Source organism: Mixophyes fleayi, chromosome 4 (assembly GCF_038048845.1).
Source record: "Mixophyes fleayi isolate aMixFle1 chromosome 4, aMixFle1.hap1, whole genome shotgun sequence".
NCBI lineage: Eukaryota > Metazoa > Chordata > Amphibia > Anura > Limnodynastidae > Mixophyes > Mixophyes fleayi.
This window is the reverse complement of record NC_134405.1, coordinates 299,400,076-299,423,363: the sequence shown is the minus strand read 5'-3', so window position 1 is coordinate 299,423,363 and position 23,288 is coordinate 299,400,076.

Below are 23,288 nucleotides of genomic sequence, written 5' to 3'. Positions count from 1 at the left end.
AAGTGGTGTAGGGAGAAGGAACATATAAAATAAAATGCAATATAAAGTGAGGTCTGTTTTTTTGTTGCATTATTTATTTTTATTATTTAAGATTTATTATTTATAATGAAGTATCGCTGGATTAAGCAACACTAAAATTTTCTTTTAATATTGATAAATATATATTGTACTGAAAACCACCCTTTAAGGATGGACTGCTAGTTATGGGCCAGTGCTATGTGCTTGCCCCTGGGCTAAAGTCTGCCAGCAAGCCCCTGAGAATATGTGCATGGCAAACTGTTAGTATGAGATTGTTAGGCCATAAGACACTTTGGAGTTTTTCTGAAGCTGTTTGTGCTAGAATAATTGTAATAGTTTCCTGCTCTAATAGAGAGTATGTCACCCATAAATGAATACAATATAGCACCCGGCAAGTAGTTAACTATCTGCTTTTGACGTAGGAAATTGTATCGCCCAGTTTCAACATTTTCTTGTAGGCTATGCATTTCACCTTTTAGTAGATTATACAGGTTGTATCTGTCCTTCAAAAATATATTTTGATTTGTACCATAACAAGCCTTACTGCAGGTATTTATGTCATAGGGCATTTCTAGCTGTTAGGGTGAAATATTTTACTCCTTCTTACTGTATGGCCATTGATTTTCTCAGCTGCCTCAGTCCATAAAAGTACAATTCAGACATATCGGGATCCATTTTTTTTTATCAATCAGATTCAGTGTCTCCGATACGATTTGCAGATTTGGGATGGTTTTAGGATGGATTAATGTTAAAGGAACAATTACAGTGCAGGAAAACATCTTTTCATCACAGATTTTAATATATACCTGTGAGAAGTGGCATTTCATTGCAGAGAGATGATTTGCATTGTGCTTTAAAACCAACAGCCTCACTGCAAGTAACCTTAAATAAGGATGCAAACTCAAGGTGAAACAGTAAGGAAGACAGAGAGTAGCAAGTTATGCATTGCATGCATTCAATAGGTGACATATTTATTAATCATTAGGGATTTGGCCTGTTAATTATCATTACAATGATGACAGATGCTTTTTTTGGACCCATTTATTAAAAAAATCATCCTGGGACACCGCGTCCAATAGGAACTTGTCCTGGCGATGATTTAATTTACCTTAAAAGTCCAGCTGTTTGGCTCTCCTCTCCGGTCACTATCGTAAAGTTGCGTGCGCAGAGACATACTTGCAATAGTGATCAGAGGGGAGAACAGGTAATCCGCGGTGAGGGATTTGAAGCTCTCTCTACTGCAGTGCTCTCTCCATAAGATTCAATCACTAACACTATCTTCAGATCTCTGATTTTTGGAACTTGTTAAATTAAGTCAAACTGCAGTTCCCATAGAAACCTATGGGGACTGGTTTTGCATATGGAGTTAGTGGGACCGGAGCAGATATCAGAGATATATGCAGCGATCCTTTAGTTATAAATAACTGCAAAACATTATTTTGCGGTGAGGCAAAAGGTACTTTGTTAAATAGACCCCTAATATTAATCTATTTAATAAGATTGCCTCATATGCGGTGGTATCATCATTATTTAATACAGGTTCTGAATGTTCCTAGTTGATGCCTTATATCAATAAAAATATAATAAATAATCATAGAGGGACTTATTTAGCATTAAGAACAAAGCACATATGCAAATTTGCTCCTGAAAAAACCAAGTGTGCAAATGCATTCATTAATTTATTTGCTTGAAGGGGAAATACTGTCTACGTTTGCATGTAGCACACAAATTTTAGACAACTTTACTTTAACACTTAACACTTACATTTAGAGTTGAGCTATAAATCTTTTTGCTCATTTTAAATGTACTCCCCCCACCCCCTACAGTGCAACATTCTTTTGTCAAGGTGCAAATTTACTTTATTTTTTGCTTTGCTCTTAATTGTAAATAAGGCCCTTAATGTCCATATTTAATATTATGTGGTATTAATGATTAAAAAGCATCATTATAACTCACGCAGCTGCAAATCAGATTGCAGGTAAATTGACAGATAGTGAACATCAGTGAATGCAGGAGGTTCACAAAAGCCCTGCTCGTGGAAAATCACATTCATCCTGACATAGCTAAAGACACGCTCTAGGAATAAATACAATGGGAAATAAATAGGCATTAATAATATATTCTGTTCTAAACATGCTGAAAGTAAATCTAGGTCAACATTGGAAAGTACATTACAGTTTTAGAAAAAAATGTAAATGTAGTAACTCTTTATGGCATTACATGACAAATTTCAAGAGCAGCAGAGGCCCCAGGAGGTTTTATGTAATTTATAGTGGTCTAAATATAATAAATGATTGCCGTTAGCAAACAAACTGCTTTTTATGTTATGTGTTGTTGGTTTACTTCTGTGTTGGTGCTGGGCAGGTGAAAGTGTGTACGAGGAATTAATTGATAATAAGAAATAAATCACATTTTGCTTCTTGTAGTTTATTAATATAAATCCTGATCTGCCATTTAAACATTATAACAACCATCCCAGGGCAGATTGTTCATTATTAGTACAAAAATTAAATAGGTACTATTGATGTATAATAATACATGTTTTATATTACAGATCCATTTTTAGAAAGATTGACCTAATTGTTTTATAGTTAATTTTACTCTTTGTTAAAGTGTTGGAATCCCAAATGTCTATTTAATGATTTCCACACTGCCCATTTCTTCTACCTTTTCCTAATCAATATCAGTTATCTGAAGTAAGAGTTATAAAATACATACATACACAAAAGATTTGGAAATAGATAAATAATGAATAACTGACAACAATAGCAATATACAAAATATGGATGTTAGGTATATGTCACTAAAGACACAGCACCTAGCACCAACAAAAATTATTGATAATAAATTTTCCACACTGCACATGTGCACAACTTTCGCCTGTATTTTGTGTTGAGGGTATCCTATACTTATGTCCACTTGTGCTTAGATCATTAACATGCACGTTCAGTACAGTAGAGGCACTTAGATTATTTTTAGAAAGGCATCCGATTTTGACTTCCATGTATCTTTAAGAAATTACTTTTTTGGTAACATGTCTTTTCTCTGTCCCATAGGCTGGTGATTATGAGATGATGATGATGATGATGGATGCATTTTTTACAATGAATGTATCTATATGATGAATTTAAAGTTGTATACATGCAACTGAAAATATAGCAGGATAAATTTATTGGGCCTGATTCATTAAGGAAAGTAAAGAAAAGAAAAGTAACTTTACACCTTGGCAAAACCATGTTGCATTGGAGGGAGTTGTAAATTTCAAATGTGATGAAAGATGAGCAGTTGAGGTAGGGTCTGTGCTAGAACAGCTTTAAAAAGCCAACATTTAACTGGGTAGAGTACGTAATTGCAATTGAGCTAATGTCGGTGCTTAACCTTTCCGTCATTTTCATGTCAGCAGGCTAAATGCCAACACTTACATTATGTAGACAAGGTTACAATGTTATCAGTGTGATTGGCGACATGCCAATCACAATGCTGACATTGAAATAGCAATGCTGCATTATCCGGTGGCTATACTCCGGACTCGGTCTGCATAATGTAAGTGTAATGAAGATGTCGGCAGGCTAAATGCCTACATGTGCTGACTTTTACTCAATCGTAATTTTGACTGCCACCAATTTAACTTATGTGAAAATAATAAACTACTTTTCACCCCTTGCATTGTAACATGGTTTGTCCATGAGAAAATTCACTCCAGTTTTTGCCTTACATTACTTAATAGATCAGGCATATTCTGTGTACACAAAAGTCCATTTAAAGTTAAAGTCCATTTACGGTTAAAATTAATTCTTCAAAACAAAGGATACACAGGTGAGCAGAAGGAGATTTGTTTGTGACTTGAAAAGTCATAGCTTAGAGTTCTGGAACCTGTGAAAGGTGGTAGACCAAGTCCCCTGGTTCTTTTCCCCATCATATTATTTTCTCCTCCTCATCATGTAGTTCACATTGTAAAATATAGGTAGAGTGTCGCTTGGTTCCACAATATTTTAGAATAAATTCCAAGTGGCACTGGTCCTATATGGGAGAAAGCACCTTGGGCTTCTGCATTGCAGGCACAGTATGCAAGATGATAAGTCATCATCATCAGCCATTTATATAGCGCCACTAATTCTGCAGTGCTTTACAGAGAACTCACTCAGTCCCTGCCCCATTGAAGCTTACAGTCTAAATTCTCTAACATACACACAGAAAAAGAGAGACTAAGGTCAATTTAATATAGGCCAATTAACCTACTAGTATGTTTTTGGAGTGTGGAAGGAAATCGGAGCACCAAGAGGAAACCAATGCAAACACAGGGAAAACATACAAACTCCACATAGATAAGGCCACAGAGGCAAAAATGCTAAAAACTATTCCACCGTGCAATAAGTGTGTGTGGTTGTGAGCCAGAAACCAATCAGTGGCCTCTATAGCCTTAAGGATGAATTCCCTTGCTATCAGTGACAGACAGCAAGTGTCAAGTGGGAGTGTGGGTTGCTGTAGTCTAATCATCCAGAAGCCTATCAGAGCATTAAAATATTAACGATAGCACATATATTTCAGGTTAGCCAACTCCTGCATGGCCTTGTGTAAACAAATTTAAAGTAGAAGGGTCTATGCTAGGTAACCAGTTGACCAGTTTAATCTAAATAATTTATTAATGCCTCCACATGCATCTCTGGTCTCAAAAACTTGCAACAAAATGTCCCAAGAGCCCCAAATACCCTTCAAACTTTATCAAGTCTTCTACACATGCTCCTACCAATCCTTTACCAATATTAGGCGCCACCCACTACTAATGACCACTAATTAATACAATTCTGCACAAAAATTTCTGCATGCTCAGGCAGGAACCACAGTCACTGCCCTGAGCCTGTGGAGGAAGGAGAGAGATCATTTGGTGCTGACTGAGATGTCCTGCATTGTGTGATCACGTGATGTGTTCAGATCACATTCACAGTTATTTTTACAGTTCATGACACACTGAGCTACAGCTGTTTGTGTGCATCAAAACAAATAATTTAGAATTGTGTGAGTCCCCTACTGCCGGCTATGGTGGGTCCTCCAGAAAGTCTTTATGTATAAAGATGCTAACATGTTCCTCAAGTTATATCTCACACTCCCAATCTGAAAGTTACTGGCTGCCAAGGCAGGGAGGACTCTGCCTCTATCTTCTCCATCACTCTTTCCTCTTTCTCTTTGGATTTGCACCATCTCTCACACAAGTGCACACACTGGATCTTAGGACCCATGCAGTCCTGGCTCCTGAGAGGCTTCTATGGCTTCTTCCCCCAGCTGCTGCTGGAACCAATAAAAAAGTCAACTCCCCCCGTCATCTTCCATTAAACAACGCTAGGCCCCTACCTGCAATACAATGGCCTGGATGATGTAGTCCTGTGACCAAGATGGATCGCAGCTTCACTGTCTTTAATACATGTTGGGCTTTGCCCACTAAGTGCAGAGAAACCTTGTGTTACATCAAGGTATATGACAAGCAGCATTTTTGTTTGACAGTAAATGTACCAGTTATATAATGTACTATAGGCAAAAGGCTAACATTGATGTGTGCTCAGTGGATCCTAACCTACATTAATGCAACATTTCTATTTAGAGACAAACATTGATGTCAATAGATTTGTTGGGCCGCAATTAAAATGATGTACTGCATTCACTTATCAGATTCAGCTCTAGCTAGTAGCGTGGCTTGAATGTTTAGTGTCTGAAAGTAGATTGTAGCACGATAAATGCACTGTGCTATTTATAAACTCGGCCAGCTACATATCGTGCATTGATTAAACAACCGGCAATATGTTATGTGTTATGATATATTTTAAGCATACTAATGATAAGGTAATAAAAGTTAATTCAGTCATTAACGGTCAAGAACACACAAAATATATATTTTATCAAAGTAGCTTGATGGTATTACACGTGGTCACATTATCTTAAATACGTAAAATAGATGTTTGTTTCCGCACCTCCCACATTGTCACATTCACATTGTTAACATTGTGAATTAAGCTGCAAATTTAAAAATAGAGGAGATCACTAGTCCACTTACTGAATAGCATTGAGAATTTAGTTCCAAGGCGCTAAGGGATAGTCTATACAGTATGTGAATGAGTAGTGATAGTGGTAATATCAATTGTAATCTTTAATGGCAAAAGCATTATTTTAAATTTATACATTTAAAAAAAATTATACTATTTGTTTTACTGTGTAAAACTACCTAATTAAAAACAAAATGTCAAAGAAAAGAAAGCTTTATTGTTCATTTTTACACTGGTTCACATATTCGTTTAAAGACAAGGATACAGAAGAAAAAAATCTGTATATAAACTAGTTTTCAATCTCCCTTTTGCATTTTGACGTGGTATGACTGTCTTATTCTGCTCATATTATGCAGATTTTTCTAAGTGAAATAAATTTAATTGTGTTACTTTGTAGAATATTAGTATGCAGCTTGTTCTCTGTTGCTTTTCTTAAAGTAAAACTTGAGAAGGCGTGATATCCATTTGCAGCCAGTTTACTTTAGCAGTTGTCGATCTATTTATATCTGTGGCCTGCGGCGTTTACCTGATTAACCCCCTCATTCAGGTATTATACTTCTGGATGAGTTACATTGAGTCCCTCGATAATAAGAGTAATGAAGTTAAAGTACTCTCTCATGAAGAAGATGATGGGAGGATAAGCCTCCAGCAGTGATAATTACTTCATATGAAGAAGACAATGGGAGTAGTAATCCCAACAATATTAAATAATGCAAATGTGTGTTGAAGATGAGATAAGTGAACAAGAAGTCCTAGCAGTGTTAAGCAGTCCAAGACCAGAAATTTAGCTCAGGCATGCTGCTGTATTGGTGCTCAGTACCGCTTATGGTGCATTGCAGTATGTAACTGGTTACGCACACTTGCTGTATACAGTGACCAGTTCTATCAAACTGGTGGGCACAATGAAGTGGGAGTGGATGGGTCTCAAATGACTTTCCTCATTTGAACACATGATAGAAGAAGTATCAATTGAAGGACCCTGGAACAACTGGAACAAATCTAGACTCCCTCTGGATATCTGTACAACGTGTTGACTCCCTCTGCACACCTGGACCACATCTGGACCCCCTCTGGACACCAGGACCACATCTGGACACCCTCTGGAAACCTGGACTGGATCTATACTCCCTCTGGAAATCTTGGCCAGTTCTGGACTCCCTCTGCACACCTGGACCAGAACAGAACTTCCTGTACTACTGGTTTCCATGAGATCAGAGGGGGGGGGCATGGGGTCCCCCCAATTTCATGAAAACCAGCACTAGGTAAACCAGTTGGGGTGGGTGGCACTATAGCAGGGGGACATACGGCAGGGGTCCCCCTGCCATAATGACAAATCAACCCCAGGCTGTTCAGCACAAAGCCCTAGTACCCCTGGGGTAGTGAGTGTATGGTAATAAAGAGAGTGTAGTATATGAAAAAAGTTAAAATCACCCTTTTCATTTGTGGAACTAAAGTCCCAACCAGGTCGGGTTACTAGACAGGTTTCCAATGTGGTCAGTATAATTGGCTACCAGTGGTGGTGAACAGGAGCTGTCACTAATTTTTATTTTGTGTCTTTTCAATTTAGGGGTTGTGGAAGACTCTTTCTTGATAGCTGCCTGGCCTTATTTTTTGAATTTTATAAACATACATTTATTTTTTGTATATTATTTTTTTTACGTTTTGCTAATAAATGTTTATTGGTCGAGGAAAATCGGGAGGACAAATCTAATTTTATTAACTTTTAATCCAATAGGCTTGTGTCCATAAAAAGTAACCCAAAACAAATATTCCACAGGTCAAGGTAAAAAACATTGACAACTTAGTTCCCGTATGCAGAAACAACCCAACACATAATGAAATATGAAACACGCAAGGTCTATTTATATCCAAGGGGATGTTCTCACAGATAGCGTGGGTACCCCTGGGGGGCGCACTTTTTTTTTTTTTTGGTAGACCCCTACTGGTTTGCCTAGTGCTGGTTAGAGTAAAATCAGGGGGACCTCACACTTTTTTTTTTACATCTATCTTTTACAACTGTCTAGTGCTACCAAGTCTGGCAGCTATAATGCTGCCAGACCCGGTGCAAGCACTTAGACTATAACCCTTGCTGGTGCAGGAGATATGGGTGAAATCAGTGCAAGTTTCTGTTAGCTGAAAGCTAACTTGAACATTCCCTGCACGGGAACGCCCTTACTGTACATTGTCTATGTTCATCCGCCCTGTTCACTCCCCTAAAAAACAGGCTGTAGTAAGTCTTTGTTTAACAAAAAAAAAAACAGCTCGTTCAAAGGATGTACTCAAATTTAATTATTTTGCTTAGTTGTATTCATGTCACTGTTATTATCTGTATCTGTCATTATATTTATTATACTCATTTTTGTCATATATGTAAGATGATTGTCCAACGCTATGGAATCTGTGGTGCCTTATAAATAAACAATGATGATGCACATAGTAGATTGAATAAGAACAACACTTCAAATTCCAACCTGCTACTACTATAAGACTATCCCCTTCATCAATTTACAGTTTTGTTATTCTTCTAAAATACTGCTTGACTGAGCCTCATTTTGTCTTACATTATAATGAGAACAACAGGAAATCAGACTCTATGTAATGCATGTGTTATTTTTACTCCATTGGTTGAAGTAGACCCAAAATGGAAATTGTTATATATAGTGAATCTGATAGGATGCAAAAGGAGTACCATCAAATGTATGGGACCACTAAGGAAGTGGAGAAATTAAGTTTTCTAGAGGGAATCACAATTCTATACACTCTCCAGGTACAAGGACCACCCCTAAATGTAGTTTTCCACCTTAAATTGAAATAAAATAATTTTGTCCTGCAAACCAAAATCTTGTTTTTGTATCTGACGGGATAACTTGGTGAATATACATCCATACGTAACAAGCAATACCCTAATGTGCCCAACTCCTCTCATCAGAAGATGCAAAACTTTGCGCACACTCATAGGCCATTATTTTTAATCCGTAAAGCCACGTTTTTGCTCAAAATCAAGTACATTTGCACAGACTATATTTTCTCTGTGGAACCAGCAATTTTATAACCAGTCAGCCACCGGCAGCACGGTTGGCTAAGTGGTTAGCACTTCTGCCTCACAGCACTGGTATCACGAGCTCAATTCCCAATCATGGCCTTATCTGTGTGGAGTTTGTATGTTCTCCCCGCGTTTGCGTGGGTTTCCTCCGGGTGCTCCACACTCCAAAAACATACTAGTAGGTTAATTGGCTGCTATTAAATTGACCGTAGTCTCTCTCTGTCTGTCTGTCTGTGTGTGTGTATGTTAGGGAATTTAGACTGTGAACTCCAATGGGGCAGGGACTGATGTGAATGAGTTCTCTGTACAGCGCTGCTGAATTTGTGGCGCTATATAAATAAATGATGATGATGATGACCCTTAGTGAAGGTTGCACACTTTATTGGGTCACCAGTGGACTAGAAAAACACTGCAGTCTTGCACATGGAATTTGCCAATGAGATCAATTATGGGATTTGATCTTATTCATTGTTATAAACTTTAGTTTTCAGAACAGATGTTGATCTATCCTGCATCATGTTAATGCAGAATAGAGTAATATAGTAATATAGTGATTAAGAAATGTAATGATGGTGGAAACACAATATTTGCTTGTTATACTATATATCTTAAGAGAAAGCATCATCTCCTATAGTTACTGAAATGCATGGAAAGGTCACATCTAATCTAATACCTTTAACTATACAGTAGAAGTGACTGTCCTTGGGAAATGTAGCAGAGCTCCGTCTAAATAAACTGCTAATTCTGTCATGGTTGTTTCCAGTTCAGTAATGTGTGTAAGTGCCTGCAGAAAATTAAACAAGATGTTAAGAATTTAGATTTCCAGGTCCAAACAGATGGGACATGTTATCCTAATTATAAAGGGCAAATGGGAGGGTTCGGGGGAGTTTTTGCTTTTAAAGTCTATGACAGCTAACTGAAGCGGATCTTTTCAATTGTGATGGATCTGCATCCAGTAAAACCAAGCTGTTTCATTTTAGTTTATGAACTTTCATTACCACAATATGTTTCAAACAGACCTCATTTCATGCTTCCATTTAATATGCTGTGGTCTCAAAGCTTATGTTTAGATGAGGTATTAAAATGAGTTTAAAACAGAACTATAATTGATTTCCTCTTCACTTGTTATAAATAACTACTGCCATGTTGGAATTTACATATATTTATAACATATTTATCACATATATAGAAGCAAGTACATGGAAAATACAGATGGTTATAATACAATAGATAGTAAGCCTACCTTAAAATAGTCTACAAATCACAGTACTCAGTAAAAAGACAATTTAAAGGGGATATGCCATCCATGTTGCATTATTCATTGCAGTTGGTCTGAGTGCTCTGCAGCAGTGGGGAGGTTATTGCATCTCATGTCCAACAGTGGTATTGTAGCAGCTGTGCATTTACCTGTCTATAAAATGTCATTCAGTAGCTTAAAAGGGACACTCCCATCAAAATTGCATTATTTATTGCAGTCATTCTAAATGCGCTGCAGCAGTGTGGTGTACCAAGCTGAAGAGGGCGCCACATATTTGGCTTTGATCCAATCTCATGATGCCACTTTAATAGTGCCTTCTTCATCCAGGTACTTCTTAGAAGCTTTCCTCAAGACTTTGATAAATAATGTGATTTGGCAGCAGGCACCTCTTTAAAAATAATTATAGGTTTACTTACTGGAAATCAGCTATTGGAAAGGATTTAAGTTTAATTTTAAATTATCTTTAACTTTTCTTAAAATATGTTTTAGTGCACAGAATAGTCACTATTATTTTATATATGGTTACTTAGGTAACGCAAATCAATGTCAAAATTAGATTTTTGAATAATAAGCTCTCAAACGTAACTTTCTTGTTTAATTCAGGAAAAATATTTTTTTTTGTACAAAATGATTATCATGATATTAATTTTACTATTTAGTACATAAAACCTGCTAGTGTTGTTGTTTGCAGGGATATCCATAATACTTTAACTCTGTGGTGAAAAGGTTTATCCAAGAGAAATGGTGTCATAACAAACAATGCTACCCAACAACACGCATATTATGTCCTAATGAAATAAGTTAAAATGTATGTTACACATTATTGGCTACATTGGTAGTAGCAATGTGCGCTGATCCCCTTGTTTTGGTTTTGAATGTGGTTTTCGTTCTAAAACGTCTTCGTGTTTTGGTTTTGTTACTGGTGTTGCCTAAAAATCCTGAAAGGTTTTGGTTTTGGTTTTAATTTTGGATCTGGATTTAAATAAAAATTTAAAAAAATTGGCAAAATGCTGTGATTTTGAGCTGTTTTTGCTCCTATATTACTATGTATAGCATTGACAGTCATTTACAGTCTATTTTATAATGCTCTCTTCACAACTTTCCAAATTTTCACCTATTTTGGTCAAAGACTGCAGCAACCTGGCTGGCTAAAATTAGTGACAGAGTAGCAGCAAAAAATACATGGCAGTTTGATAATTATTTCCTATTTCTTAACAAACAAATGTTATTTTTTTTGGGGGGGGAGTCAAAGAAAAGAACACCCTGCTGTTTGCACTCAAGCAAAGCACTTTGTTTTTGCCCGCTTAATAAAGATGTTACTCACTGTCCCTGACAAAACACTTACTAATGAGGTCACTGAGACTGCCCCTCACTAATTTTAAAATAACTTTGACTAGAAAAGAGAAAAGGTTTTCAAAAAAATAATTGTACTTTGGTTGATCCTGCTCACAGTCAAACCCTGTTTTGTGCCTACTTCATAGAGATGTCACTAAAACTGACTCTAGCAAGATTGTTCCTTTCACTAGACAAACTTTAGATTTGAAATTAAATAAATCTAATTGTTCTTGGGGTGTACTACTTGGATTCAAACATCAACAGCTCCCTGTTTAATATATGTGTATATATATATATATATATGTGTGTGTGTAAATATATATATACGTATATAAATATCTATCTATCTATCTATATATAAATAAATAAATACATATATATATATATATATATATATATATATATATATATATATATATATATATATATATATATTAGAGATGGTCACTGACCCCCGTGTTTTGATTTTGGGTTCGGTTTTGGATCTGGATTATCTTCGGGTTTTGGTTTTGGCAAAACCACCCTTGCGTGTTTTGGTTTTGGTTTTGTTTGGTTTTGTTTTGCAATTTTGTTTAAAAATCTATTTTTTTTGGCCTAAAATAACCTAATTTAGTGCTCCACCTGTTTCTTGGATAAATAAGGTAATTGTAAAGCTAATAAATTATGAAAAAAACAATTTAATTCCTGGTATGCCGTCATTAATTCTACACACAAACTAGATTGTCTTCCTCTCCATCTATGCCTATTGGCAATGCAGCCATCCTCTTTGGGTGTATATTACACCCTACACTTATAGTTAAATATATAAAGAAATGGCCAAAAGCAGTTTGGTTTCTGTTTGTATAGGCCCCACTCCACTTGTAGAAAATATTAAATAATTAAGCCGGTATGGACTGTACAATAGAAATTGAAATGGACAAAGGCAGTTTGGTTTCTGTCTCTATAGGCCCCCCTCCACTTGTAGAAAATATTATAAAATTCAGCCGTTAGAGACTGTACAATATAAATTGAAATGGACACTGGCAGTTTGGTTTCTGTCTCTATAGGCCCCCCTCCACTTGTAGAAAATAGTAAAAAATTCAGCCGTTATAGACTGTACAATATAAATTGAAATGGACAAAGGCAGTTTGGTTTCTGTCTCTATAGGCCCACCTCCACTTGTAGAAAATAGTAAAAAATTCAGCCGCTATAGACTGTACAATATAAATTGAAATGGACAAAGGCAGTTTGGTTTCTGTCTCTATAGGCCCACCTACACTTGTAGAAAATAGTAAAAAATTCAGCCGTTATAGACTGTACAATATAAATTGAAATGGACAAAGCCAGTTTGGTTTCTGTCTCTATAGGCCCCCCTCCACTTGTAGAAAATAGTAAAAAATTCAGCCGTTATAGACTGTGCAATATAAATTGAAATGGACAAAGCCAGTTTTGGGTCAGTCTGTGTATGTCACCCTACTCTTATTGAGAAATTACCAAAACAGCAGCCTTTCAAGACTGTACATGATATAGAAATGCCCCAAGTGCCTTTTTTATTTGGGGGTAGATTGCACCCTACACTTATATAGAAAGTTTTAAAAAGATGTTATCGTCATCATCTTCAGCTTCATCCTCACCCTCATCAGTGTGTACGTCATCATCACAGACTATCAATTTATCGCCGCTTGAATCCACCATTAGAGAACTGTCACTGCTTGGATGTCTTTGATGGTGAAGGCCTTCCTCGTGGAAGATGTAGTTCATTTTTATAAACATCATTTTCTCAACATTTTTTGAAAGTAACCTCCTACGGTGATCACTGACTAGGTTCCCAGCTGTGCTTAATAGGTATTGCAAAGCAAGTTTGTACATGGGTTTCGAAATGGCCTGCTTTTCTTCCCAGTAAGGAAAAGGACTGTCTGACATTTCCATATCAATTACCTCTTGAAAATAATCCTCCATCATCCTTTGCATGTTAATACTCGGATTGGATGGAGTTATGGGCAAGGTCACACATTTTTTTGAAAAATCTTTCAAACCAGCCCAGATGTTAAACTGTTCTGGTCTGCCAAATGCGTCTTCCCTACTTCTCTTTGGAAAATGTAATTTTTTACGAGCAGCAGCTGCTTGAGAAACTGAAGGAGGAAACATCGTCAAGCCAAGGCCCAGTTCAGCGGACAACTTGCTGAGCAATAGCTCCTTGCAAAAGTTCACATCTCGCTCATTTTGAAGCAAAGACTCAATGTAGGTCTTAAACCTTGGATTAAGCATAGTGGCCAAAACGTACTGATCCGAGTTCAAGATTTTAATAACTCGAGGATCATTGTGAAGCGAATGAAGCACTTGATCGACAAGGCCAACATACTTTGCGGAATTGCTTTCATTCATCTCCTCCTTCAGTTTCTGAAGCTGCTTTTCCAATAGTCTAATTAAAGGAATGACTTGGCTCTAGCTAGCAGAGTCTGCATTCACTTTACACGTCACAACTTCAAATGGTTTCAGCACCTTGCACAGCACTGAAAGGATTCTCCACTGTGCAAGAGTGAAATACATCCCCCTCCTTTCCCAATGTCATGACTTGTGCAATACACTTGGATGGCTTTGCACTGTTCCTCCATCCTCTGAAGCATGTACAGGGTGGAATTCCACCTAGTTAACACCTCTTGCTTAAGTAGGTGGCAGGGCAAGTTAAACTGTTCTTGGAGCTGCTGCAATCTCCTACATGCTGTGGCAGAATGCCTGAAATGGCCTGAAATTTTACAGGCCACCGAAAGCATCTCCTGCACCTCACGATTATTTCTTAGGAAGCTCTGCACCACCAATTTGATGGTGTGAACAAAACAGGGAATGTGATGGAATTCACCCAGATGTTGTTGGCGTTATCAGAAATGACATATCCTGGGGAGAGTCCAAGTGGTATAAGCCATGTATCAATCACATCTCTCAGTTTTCGTAACAAATTGTCAGCTGTATGCCTGTTAGTGAAGCCGGTGATTCAAAGAGTGGCCTGCCTGTGACAAATGTTACGTAGTGGTGTACATGCTGTTGCTGTTCCTGCTGGTGAAGGTGAATGACCAACCCAGTGGGCTGTCACAGTCATATAGTCTTTGGTTTGCCCACTTCCACTTGTCCACATATCTGTGGTTAAGTGGACAGTGGGCAGAATGGCATTTTTCAGCGCAATCTCTACATTTTTACACACTTTTTGGTATAGTTGTGGAATAGTTCTATGGGAAACCTCAATTAACTGTGAAAAACTAGATGCATTTATTGTGGATATTGGACGCAGATCTAACACTAACATGGTAGCCATTATGTCTGTGATTCGCTTGGCAACTGGGTAACTGCTGTCATATTTGCTTCCCCTAGCAAATGATTGTTTCACAGTTAATTGTTGTCATGTAGGACTGCTCTTTTTCTTGGCCTTTCTCTGGGATGACAATTCACCCCCAGCAGCAGCAACAGCAGCAGCAGTGGGACAAACGCTTTCTTCAGAGGAATCAATTATAGTGCAGGAGTCATCCAGCCTTATTAAGTGGGAAGCAGGGCTAACTCCAAGCCCTACTGAGGATATTGATGAGGATGGTGTTGTGGGTGTATTTTGTAGCCGTCGGGATGTCGGTGACCAAAGGGTCCTAGCTCATGATTGAGTGCTCGTAATTTTTTTGGAAGAACTTTCAGCTTTTCCCAACACTTTGCCATGAACTCTCATCAAATGGCGTAACATAGATGAGGTTCCAAGATGGTTAAGGTCCCTCCATCGACTGAGTGTGGCTTGACATACACTACAAATGGCTATACAACTGCTGTCTGAATTTAAATAGAAATAATTCCACACATAAGAAGTGGATTTTTTTGTTTTATAGCCAGGCATGACATTGGCCTTTTTCTTGTCATGTGCCAAAACTGCTGCCACTGGTGCAGGACTTACACAAACAACATCCTCATCAACATCCTTATTAGCACCCTCGTCGCTTACACAAATCTCCCCCTCATCCTCTTCTAATTCCAAAGTAGCATCCTCAATTTGTGTATCACCCGCTACACTCGAGCTGTTCAGGCACACATCAGCAGAACTGCTGAAAGGGCCCTTCTTTATGGGTACACAAACAGAATGCTCACGGTTAGACATACCACTGGTGGATGGACTCTTCACAGGGATTGGTGTAATTTCTGATTCAGAGGATACATTGTCCTCTAATGCTTTACTGTTTTCTTGCAGCTCGGCTTTGACGCGTAATAGTAGTTGTGCACCACTTTAAGACTCCAAATTACTTGGTTTTGCTTGGTCACGAGTGACCGTACAAGAATAAGGCTCAGTAACACTTTTTGATCTGCCACTAATAGAGAAAGGCGAAGGCCTCATTCTTTCGTTGCCACTGCGTGTGTAGAATGGCATGTTGGCAATTTTTTTTTTATCGGCATTTAACTTTTCCTCAGTTACACTTCTTTTTCGCTTCAACACAGTAATTTTTTTTTGGGTGTGTGTTTTTTTCCCTGATTTAAAAAGACTATGTACTTTTACATAGGCTTTACCAGATGATGCACTGGGAACACTACCATCAAGACTGGTGCCAGCACCTGCTTGCTGATTCTGCTCATATGTGGACTGCTTTGAATCCATTTTAATGAACCCAAACCACTTGTAGTGCAAAATATTGTATTAGATACTGCTGACAAATATGACTTTTGACAGCCAGAAAAAATAGTGTTTCACACTGGGGAATATGGGACACCCCAAAGCACTTATAGTGCAAAATATTGTATAGATACTGCTGCTAAATATGACTTTTGGCAGCCAGAAAAATTATTGTTTCACACTGAGTAATATCGGACACCCCAAAGCACTTGTAGTGCAAAATATTGAAAAAAATGCATCCTTTATCCTCCTTTCTTCCTGATCTAACAATTGCTAATAGAATTGGTAGCAGAATTGAAATAATAATTTAAAGAATAAGGTATACAATCATTGCTCTGTCCCTGCTCTAATACAGCCTGTGACCTAACCCTGCTCTCTCCCTCTGTCAAATGCCGATGGATTGCTGTGGAGGTGGGTATTTATGCAGTTCAAATATTGCAAGAACCGAGCCCCAAGATCCAACGACGTCATAATGACGTTTTGCCTCGATTTCGATTCTGAACGGGCGGGAGAGTACCAAGCCTATCTGAGTTCTCGGATAGGCAAAGTTCGGGTGGGATCGGATCTCTGAGAACCGAGCCCACCCATTTCTAATATATATATACATATCTACTATATAAATGCCTAGTGGCGTGTGTGGGAAAAAAAAACCAAGCTGCAGCACCACCTGCTGGGCAGAGTTATACACTGACCTATATATTTCTTGAAGGAGAAGTGACAGTTGGGAGTGGTTGGTGGTTGCCGGGGGTGACAGTGGTGAGTTTTTAACACCTTACGTAGCTTGATGAAGGATGTGGCGATGAAGATAAAGGATGAGGTGATGGAGAAAAATGATGAGGTGGTGACATGTGGACAAAACCACGTTAAAAAAGGGCGCTTGCGTCGGAAAGTAACACTCTTCCCCTGAGGAGGCCTGGGCTAGGCCCAAATGCATGACAATAACCTTTTTAACACCTTAAGTAGCTTGATTTGACTAGAATGCATGAGTATCATGCACGGGTTAACTTGTATGTATATATATATATTTAGATAGATAGATAGATGGATAGATATAGTACTATATGTATGTGTATAGTATGGTCTACACTATACACATACACAGTAGCCAGTACTCTATTTAAATGCTCTGACAAACAGACACCCAATTGATCAGCAAACTATTGTAGCTGACTAATTGCTACAGAACTAAACTGCATAAAAAAATAATCACAGTTATTGTTTTCTATGTAAAATTCCCAATCTCAGGACATCCCTAGCTCACTTTGAAAGCCCTGTGACATTTGGGAAATCAATCTGTCCTTATTGACAGCTAACCTCCAAAGGTGGGGGGGAAGGGTTAGAGCTATGTGGAAAAGATTTAAAATCTTCTGACTTAGACAATAACGTGTGCATTTTCATGAGTTGGTCTGTCAAGACTGAAATGTCTCATTTTTCTCAATTGTGTTCCCTCACACACCAGGTGTTTTAATTAGTAAGTAGTGACTCTGATTTTATTTCCTATTTTATTTTCTGAAACTTATTTGTACAATTTATTGTATGTCTTGTTATTAATTTTTGTACCTAAGCCTTGGAACCATTTTTCAGATTAAATAAATTTAATCTAGTGTGTTCTCCGTGATTCTTTGTGAACTTGCGAAGCCCATTGAGGCTCATGCTACATGTGTATATGATTTAAGTGTGAAACATTAATAAGTGTTCTGGTGAACGTAAAGACACCATAATAAATCCTTTGTGGTGGCAGAAAAGGTATATTTATTGCTAAGTGACTTAGGTGACGCCAGTCACGTCCAGCTGTTCAGATTGCTGTATCTGGGACAGGCTGGTCTTAGCAGCAGTTGTGATCAAAATGGAATGCTGGAAACAATCAACAAAGTCAAGTTGGACTGTCAGCCCCATGACTTAGTATCAGCCTTATGCATATATGAATGGACTTCTGTGGGAAGTGTTTCCTCTATGCTCTACAGCAAGTATGACCATTGTATAGATTTCAATCATTTAAACTAATTTACTTTATTAAACTAAGCCTTTCTTTTATTTATACTTGAGTCTGGTTATGGACTCGCACTATCATACCAGCCTTAAGCAATTCCACTGTTTTTACCACCTGGCATTACACAGTAAGGAGAATATTCTGCAGCATTTAGTGTTAGCAGGCAATCTTGTCATAAGACAGTTCCTTATGTCCTGCAAAGTACAATAATTACTTGCACACAATCATTGCTTACAGCATTGCAAGTTACAGCTTTGACACCATTTTTAAACCATATATTATTTACAGTTGGCACAATCATGGTTGGAATGTTGAAGCATTGAATACCGTAACCTTAGCTGAATGCCTAGCACAATGTAATCACCATTTACAATCACCCAGTCTTTATTTCTTTATTTCTTATAGTTACTTTCAGGTATTCGCACATGATGATCACAATGATATGCAGTCTATGCTAGAAACACATGATTGAAAAATTAGTTTAGGTGTCAAAGTTTAGCTACAACAAAATATTTGCAACAGATTGTTGAGGCAGCTGCATCCAGAATAGGACCAAACACACCATGGTGCTATATGCTGCTAGTATCTGTTTATTGAAAAAGGGATGATCCAGGTTTTCTTGTATCGTACTGGGAGGAACTTTTGCACTGAAGTACCAGAGTGACTTTGCCAACCTTAACAGGAAAATTATATTTTGTTCCAATCAATAGAAATAAAGTTATAGTGCCATAGGACCCTCTTTTATACCGTCTGCAATATTACCTGTTTGACCAGCTAACAATGCAGGCACTATGAATGTAGGTAGTTAAGTAAATCTGTGAAACATGAGGCCAACATGTTGAGAAGGGAGCATTTGCTCAAGGGGATTGTCATGAGGATGCTGCTTCAATCATTGTCTGGACCTTAAATGGGTAGATAATAGAAAAGTTAGGCACAACATAGAGGTGGTGGTTGACATTTGATATCTTTGCGAGGGTGCTAAAGCACTATGACCTGCCTCCAACTATCCATACCGACAAACTCATTTACCAAACAAATGAATCCAATAGAAACTGTACAAACCCTGCACACTCATTTACCATGCAAATTAATCCAATACAAACCTTTGAAGTTGCACCTTACCAGTATTAGATAGCTCTCTTTCAGGTTTCATCACTTTGGATTTTCTATGCACCAGAGAGGTAAGGAGGTTTATCCACAGAAATTTAAGATGACACAAGTGTATTCTGAACTAATATCCTTTTATTAATAATAATTATTTTGATATTTATTTTAGAAGTGCACAATTATTTTTAAACAATATGTTACCACTTTGAAACTATTCACAATTGACAAACCTTTAAATTCACCATACTAATAGCACTAATATCTAATTTGAATTCTATGTCTATGGATGTTTCTGCCAGAATAAATTATTAATCTTCACACATATATATATATATATATATATATGTATATATATATATATATATATATATATATATAATTACCTAACATTAATATATAACTTAACACGAAAAGAGATTCATTTCTCAATACAGCTTTAAGACCTACATCATATATTTCAATAAATATTTGTAGAAGTGTTGCACGTGGTTGTGCCTCAAAAATTTCCTTTTTTGATCCTTTTGAACTTTATGAATAGTCACTTTATTAAGTGGCTGTAGACCTTCACAAGAAGATTTTGGTAAAACACTATTTCTGTACTTTTCCTGAAAAACGAATTCCTTGTTAGTAAGAATTTCAAGTATATAGGGATCAGTAACATGGGCCTGATCCATTAAGGATCTTAAATTAAGAAGTTTGCTATTTCAGTTTCCTGGACAAAACCATGTTACAATGCAAGGGGTGCAAATGAGTTTTCTGTTTTGCACATTAGTTAAAACTGACTGTTTCATCAGGCCCCATGTTGCTAAGTAACTAATGACTTTTCAATTTGCAGTGATGTAATGGTGAGAGTTATGCTGAACTGTGCCTGCTTAACTGTTATTTTACAACTCCAACTTATCTCTGTCTTCTCACACTGTCATCAGTACATAGGCTCAGTGTCTGTTGTGTGTATTCACAGACCTCTTTATTTTCTCTCCTCTCACACTGACCTCAGTATATAGGCACATACTCTGTTGTGTGTGCTCACAGATCTCTATACTGCTTAGTAAATTTCAGCATTTTCCTTTTTACATAACAATTAACAAATGTAACCACATCTAACTAGGTAGCTATAAGAACATAGCCATGAGTACACACATATATTTACATATAGGTACACCCCAGGGTATTCACATTTTTTGGGTATCACACCTATACTTAGGCAATTAATACAGTAGCAACATAATAAGCAAAGTTGTAAAGAGAACGTTTAATCATTCACATACATCCATGAATCCATTGAACACACACACACAGACACACACACACACACACACACACACACAAACATATAGCTAGATTGGTGAGGACCTTTTAAGGGGAACATGTTTGTGAGGAACATTCCCGGCAGCAGATTCACAAACTAAACAAACACAACTATTGCCTCAGGGGGGATTTACTTTGACCCCAGGCACTTCATAACTTGTGATTTTGCAAAGGAAACAATGTTCAGAAAGTACTTGTAGGGATAAACTAGCTGCTAGGTATTTTCTTCTTTTGACTCCTCCCTAATTATTACTAGTTATATGTGGCCCAACTTCTTATTAAAGAGACAGTTTCAATATAATCCTTATAGTCCAAGCTACCTTAAAAGAAAGGCAAGAGTTATCAATATGGTGCTTGGCCATAACCTCTTCTTTTCCCTTTCTGTAATCTTGCCCCTGCCCTACCTCTCATTCTCTCTCTTTCAATGTATCTCTCTCTTCTCCCCAATTCTTTTGATTTTCATCTCCCCATCTGGCCCTCATTTAACAATTTTACAGCTGTTTGACTGCATTATGTTGCACACATAATTTGAAATGTCTTTCCAACTTCTTTTTTGTAGAGCGTCCAGTTCAGCCTGTTCACTTGCATCACAATTTCTCATCAATGAGAACTGTTTCTCAATGCCATTTAACAGCAGCATACGCATCCTCTGTCCACATCCTCTTTTTCAGCTAATTGAACAAATAAATCCTATCTAAAGAAAGAAAGAAAAAAGCACAATAAGTCAATGTACCCCACTAGTGGGGTGCAATTTTAACATACACCAAGGTTAAGGAACTTCATAGAACCTTGAGCCATGAAACTCAGCACTCACTGTCTTTCCACTTCTACAGAACTTGCTTAAAACATGTTTGTGTTCTTCCACAACTGCAGAAGGATCTGTGCTGTTTTATTCATCGAGTTTGAACAGTTTTCTTTTCTAGAGAGTAACTCTTAAAAAAGAAAATAGATACCGCACAATTTCAAACCATCAATGTCTCTTTTTAATTGCATTACAATCTAACTGGATGGGAAGTCTGTTAGCACATTAGGTCAAAGGAAAGAAAATTGTCTTTTGTAGGAATATAGCTCTTCAGTGTTTTTTCCTTTCCCATGACATGTAGTAATTTGCTGTAATGTGTTTTCTGACATTCTGTCTCTGTGTACTCTCTGGGTACTCTGATGTCATGTTCCATAAACTCGGCAACTCATTGGCTTTCAAGTTCGCTCTTTGGAACAGTGTGGCCACATGCTTTGTCAGTTTAGTTGAGGTTAGTTAGCTGTACTCGCAACTGCAAACACCCTTAGAAAGGTAGACTACTAATAGGGGTTATTGCATCCGGCCTTAATAAAATATATGGGTTCTCTTTTGGTATACCAACTGTGTCCTGCTTTTCAGTAAGTTCTACAATGAAGATATACATATCTCATAAGTAAGCAGCGGAGGCAGATTCCCTCTGAATTCTTACCTGGTTACATTTCCTTTTCAATCTTTGATAGGCTCTCATGCACATCTGTATTACCATGTGTTCTGTTCCTATTTGTTTATGTCTCCAAGAATAGATTTGCTGATTCTTTCTCTAGTTTTCTGTTAAACAGTATCATTTTAGCTACAAGACTTTCCAGGGCTGCAGCCTAGGTTGCAAGGCTTTTGGGAGGGAGTGCAACATTTTTGGGGGTGAGAAATTGGAACAGAGAGAGGTATAAATAGAAATTTATTTTATAATATTAGGGAATAGTTGTTCTTCAAAGTAAAAAGAAAACATGAATGAAAAATGTAATAATATTTTAATCTTAACTAATTCCCATGGTAAGGCTGAAGACAATGAGTTTTCCTTGGGCAGCATTTGAGGATAAACGAGTAGGAGAGACAAAGATGCCAGCAGGTGCAAGCTGATAGCTCACTCTCACTACACCTTCACATCTTCACCTTCAGTAGCGCTCATTCATGCCTCCATTCTGCTATACATTTCTGACTTTAATGTTAACCAATAGGTGACAAAGATTGCAGTGACCCTTTTAAAGTGCAAAGTAGAGCGGAGTCTTGAAACGCTACATATTAAGCTGGCGTCGGAGAGGGGACGCTAAGAGCATACTAGCCTAGGGCAATCTGAACAATATTCAGGCCTTAAGAGTTTCAGCATCTTCCCATCAGAAGGGGTTGAGTTTTGTTTGCCTTCTTCTCAGAATACTTGAGGACCTTTATGTCCTATTGATTTCTGTCAGAGAAATTACATCAATCTTGTTTCACATTACCTGATACCCTGTACTAAGGGCAAAGTTAGACATATATGTGTTACATTGTGTTTCAAGAAGTATGATAACACTTTTAGCCATGGTCATGTTTCATGAAACTTTCACCAAATGTTTTTTCTGTTACTTTCCTTAGAAAATAGTCAATGTTTAAAGCGGTTGGGGGTATGTAATTTTTACTGGATGCATTGTAGCCTCTTTCAGTTTTGTAGTTATGTGTGCATGCTGTGTCCTATCATGTCCATGTTACTCTTAAGTGTAAGAGGCTCATTTCGAATGCAGTCCTATCAACTGTCATTAAGAGAAACTTAGCACACGGTGGTTGAACTGTATTGTTTTTCTTGAAC